The sequence below is a fragment of the Musa acuminata genome, unplaced genomic scaffold (assembly GCF_036884655.1).
Source record: "Musa acuminata AAA Group cultivar baxijiao unplaced genomic scaffold, Cavendish_Baxijiao_AAA HiC_scaffold_126, whole genome shotgun sequence".
Classification (NCBI taxonomy): domain Eukaryota; kingdom Viridiplantae; phylum Streptophyta; class Magnoliopsida; order Zingiberales; family Musaceae; genus Musa; species Musa acuminata.
The window spans coordinates 45,001-50,000 of NW_027020405.1; positions in this window are offsets into that span (position 1 = coordinate 45,001).

A 5,000-nucleotide genomic window follows, 5' to 3' on the forward strand; every position below is an offset into this window, starting at 1 on the left:
GCCTGTTTATGGTCCGTTCTTGCGTGGTGCGGTGACCGTCGTGAGCGGAGCAAAACGTCAGCCATCTCAGCACCCTGGAACCCCCCGGGTGGCACAGGGCTGGATGGGGCTTTCGTATATAGCAGGGACGGTGCTGCCTCTCGCTTCGCTCGCTGTCCGCCGCTCGCCGCTCGCTCGCGCAGCCAAAAATGGCCAGTTTTGGCCCGTTTTTGGGCCGTTTTAGCCAGTTTTTGGCCTGTTCTTGCATTGCGCGGTGACCGTCGAGAGCGGAGCAAAACGTCAGCCATCTCAGCACCCTGGAACCCCCCGGGTGGCACAGGGCTGGATGGGGCTTTCGTATAGCAGGGACGGTGCTGCCTCTCGCTTCGCTCGCTGTCCGCCGCTCGCCGCTCGCTCGTGCAGCCAAAAATGGCCAGTTTTGGCCCGTTTTTGGGCCGTTTTGGCCAGTTTTTGGCCTGTTCTTGCATTGCGCGGTGACCGTCGAGAGCGGAGCAAAACGTCAGCCATCTCAGCACCCTGGAACCCCCCGGGTGGCACAGGGCTGGATGGGGCTTTCGTATAGCAGGGACGGTGCTGCCTCTCGCTTCGCTCGCTGTCCGCCGCTCGCCGCTCGCTCGTGCAGCCAAAAATGGCCAGTTTTGGCCCGTTTTTGGGCCGTTTTGGCCAGTTTTTGGCCTGTTCTTGCATTGCGCGGTGACCGTCGAGAGCGGAGCAAAACGTCAGCCATCTCAGCACCCTGGAACCCCCCGGGTGGCACAGGGCTGGATGGGGCTTTCGTATAGCAGGGACGGTGCTGCCTCTCGCTTCGCTCGCTGTCCGCCGCTCGCCGCTCGCTCGTGCAGCCAAAAATGGCCAGTTTTGGCCCGTTTTTGGGCCGTTTTGGCCAGTTTTTGGCCTGTTCTTGCATTGCGCGGTGACCGTCGAGAGCGGAGCAAAACGTCAGCCATCTCAGCACCCTGGAACCCCCCGGGTGGCACAGGGCTGGATGGGGCTTTCGTATAGCAGGGACGGTGCTGCCTCTCGCTTCGCTCGCTGTCCGCCGCTCGCCGCTCGCTCGTGCAGCCAAAAATGGCCAGTTTTGGCCCGTTTTTGGGCCGTTTTGGCCAGTTTTTGGCCTGTTCTTGCATTGCGCGGTGACCGTCGAGAGCGGAGCAAAACGTCAGCCATCTCAGCACCCTGGAACCCCCCGGGTGGCACAGGGCTGGATGGGGCTTTCGTATAGCAGGGACGGTGCTGCCTCTCGCTTCGCTCGCTGTCCGCCGCTCGCCGCTCGCTCGTGCAGCCAAAAATGGCCAGTTTTGGCCCGTTTTTGGGCCGTTTTGGCCAGTTTTTGGCCTGTTCTTGCATTGCGCGGTGACCGTCGAGAGCGGAGCAAAACGTCAGCCATCTCAGCACCCTGGAACCCCCCGGGTGGCACAGGGCTGGATGGGGCTTTCGTATAGCAGGGACGGTGCTGCCTCTCGCTTCGCTCGCTGTCCGCCGCTCGCCGCTCGCTCGTGCAGCCAAAAATGGCCAGTTTTGGCCCGTTTTTGGGCCGTTTTGGCCAGTTTTTGGCCTGTTCTTGCATTGCGCGGTGACCGTCGAGAGCGGAGCAAAACGTCAGCCATCTCAGCACCCTGGAACCCCCCGGGTGGCACAGGGCTGGATGGGGCTTTCGTATAGCAGGGACGGTGCTGCCTCTCGCTTCGCTCGCTGTCCGCCGCTCGCCGCTCGCTCGTGCAGCCAAAAATGGCCAGTTTTGGCCCGTTTTTGGGCCGTTTTGGCCAGTTTTTGGCCTGTTCTTGCATTGCGCGGTGACCGTCGAGAGCGGAGCAAAACGTCAGCCATCTCAGCACCCTGGAACCCCCCGGGTGGCACAGGGCTGGATGGGGCTTTCGTATAGCAGGGACGGTGCTGCCTCTCGCTTCGCTCGCTGTCCGCCGCTCGCCGCTCGCTCGTGCAGCCAAAAATGGCCAGTTTTGGCCCGTTTTTGGGCCGTTTTGGCCAGTTTTTGGCCTGTTCTTGCATTGCGCGGTGACCGTCGAGAGCGGAGCAAAACGTCAGCCATCTCAGCACCCTGGAACCCCCCGGGTGGCACAGGGCTGGATGGGGCTTTCGTATAGCAGGGACGGTGCTGCCTCTCGCTTCGCTCGCTGTCCGCCGCTCGCCGCTCGCTCGTGCAGCCAAAAATGGCCAGTTTTGGCCCGTTTTTGGGCCGTTTTGGCCAGTTTTTGGCCTGTTCTTGCATTGCGCGGTGACCGTCGAGAGCGGAGCAAAACGTCAGCCATCTCAGCACCCTGGAACCCCCCGGGTGGCACAGGGCTGGATGGGGCTTTCGTATAGCAGGGACGGTGCTGCCTCTCGCTTCGCTCGCTGTCCGCCGCTCGCCGCTCGCTCGTGCAGCCAAAAATGGCCAGTTTTGGCCCGTTTTTGGGCCGTTTTGGCCAGTTTTTGGCCTGTTCTTGCATTGCGCGGTGACCGTCGAGAGCGGAGCAAAACGTCAGCCATCTCAGCACCCTGGAACCCCCCGGGTGGCACAGGGCTGGATGGGGCTTTCGTATAGCAGGGACGGTGCTGCCTCTCGCTTCGCTCGCTGTCCGCCGCTCGCCGCTCGCTCGCGCAGCCAAAAATGGCCAGTTTTGGCCCGTTTTTGGGCCGTTTTGGCCAGTTTTTGGCCTGTTCTTGCATTGCGCGGTGACCGTCGAGAGCGGAGCAAAACGTCAGCCATCTCAGCACCCTGGAACCCCCCGGGTGGCACAGGGCTGGATGGGGCTTTCGTATAGCAGGGACGGTGCTGCCTCTCGCTTCGCTCGCTGTCCGCCGCTCGCCGCTCGCTCGTGCAGCCAAAAATGGCCAGTTTTGGCCCGTTTTTGGGCCGTTTTGGCCAGTTTTTGGCCTGTTCTTGCATTGCGCGGTGACCGTCGAGAGCGGAGCAAAACGTCAGCCATCTCAGCACCCTGGAACCCCCCCGGGTGGCACAGGGCTGGATGGGGCTTTCGTATAGCAGGGACGGTGCTGCCTCTCGCTTCGCTCGCTGTCCGCCGCTCGCCGCTCGCTCGTGCAGCCAAAAATGGCCAGTTTTGGCCCGTTTTTGGGCCGTTTTGGCCAGTTTTTGGCCTGTTCTTGCATTGCGCGGTGACCGTCGAGAGCGGAGCAAAACGTCAGCCATCTCAGCACCCTGGAACCCCCCGGGTGGCACAGGGCTGGATGGGGCTTTCGTATAGCAGGGACGGTGCTGCCTCTCGCTTCGCTCGCTGTCCGCCGCTCGCCGCTCGCTCGTGCAGCCAAAAATGGCCAGTTTTGGCCCGTTTTTGGGCCGTTTTGGCCAGTTTTTGGCCTGTTCTTGCATTGCGCGGTGACCGTCGAGAGCGGAGCAAAACGTCAGCCATCTCAGCACCCTGGAACCCCCCGGGTGGCACAGGGCTGGATGGGGCTTTCGTATAGCAGGGACGGTGCTGCCTCTCGCTTCGCTCGCTGTCCGCCGCTCGCCGCTCGCTCGCGCAGCCAAAAATGGCCAGTTTTGGCCCGTTTTTGGGCCGTTTTGGCCAGTTTTTGGCCTGTTCTTGCATTGCGCGGTGACCGTCGAGAGCGGAGCAAAACGTCAGCCATCTCAGCACCCTGGAACCCCCCGGGTGGCACAGGGCTGGATGGGGCTTTCGTATAGCAGGGACGGTGCTGCCTCTCGCTTCGCTCGCTGTCCGCCGCTCGCCGCTCGCTCGTGCAGCCAAAAATGGCCAGTTTTGGCCCGTTTTTGGGCCGTTTTGGCCAGTTTTTGGCCTGTTCTTGCATTGCGCGGTGACCGTCGAGAGCGGAGCAAAACGTCAGCCATCTCAGCACCCTGGAACCCCCCGGGTGGCACAGGGCTGGATGGGGCTTTCGTATAGCAGGGACGGTGCTGCCTCTCGCTTCGCTCGCTGTCCGCCGCTCGCCGCTCGCTCGTGCAGCCAAAAATGGCCAGTTTTGGCCCGTTTTTGGGCCGTTTTGGCCAGTTTTTGGCCTGTTCTTGCATTGCGCGGTGACCGTCGAGAGCGGAGCAAAACGTCAGCCATCTCAGCACCCTGGAACCCCCCGGGTGGCACAGGGCTGGATGGGGCTTTCGTATAGCAGGGACGGTGCTGCCTCTCGCTTCGCTCGCTGTCCGCCGCTCGCCGCTCGCTCGTGCAGCCAAAAATGGCCAGTTTTGGCCCGTTTTTGGGCCGTTTTGGCCAGTTTTTGGCCTGTTCTTGCATTGCGCGGTGACCGTCGAGAGCGGAGCAAAACGTCAGCCATCTCAGCACCCTGGAACCCCCCGGGTGGCACAGGGCTGGATGGGGCTTTCGTATAGCAGGGACGGTGCTGCCTCTCGCTTCGCTCGCTGTCCGCCGCTCGCCGCTCGCTCGCGCAGCCAAAAATGGCCAGTTTTGGCCCGTTTTTGGGCCGTTTTGGCCAGTTTTTGGCCTGTTCTTGCATTGCGCGGTGACCGTCGAGAGCGGAGCAAAACGTCAGCCATCTCAGCACCCTGGAACCCCCCGGGTGGCACAGGGCTGGATGGGGCTTTCGTATAGCAGGGACGGTGCTGCCTCTCGCTTCGCTCGCTGTCCGCCGCTCGCCGCTCGCGCAGCCAAAAATGGCCAGTTTTGGCCCGTTTTTGGGCCGTTTTGGCCAGTTTTTGGCCTGTTCTTGCATTGCGCGGTGACCGTCGAGAGCGGAGCAAAACGTCAGCCATCTCAGCACCCTGGAACCCCCCGGGTGGCACAGGGCTGGATGGGGCTTTCGTATAGCAGGGACGGTGCTGCCTCTCGCTTCGCTCGCTGTTCGCCGCTCGCCGCTCGCTCGCGCAGCCAAAAATGGCCAGTTTTGGCCCGTTTTTGGGCTGTTTTGGCCAGTTTTTGGCCTGTTCTTGCGTGGTGCGGTGACCGTCGTGAGCGGAGCAAAACGTCAGCCATCTCAGCACCCTGGAACCCCCCGGGTGGCACAGGGCTGGATGGGGCTTTCGTATAGCAGGGACGGTGCTGCCTCTCGCTTCGCTCGCTGTTCGCCGC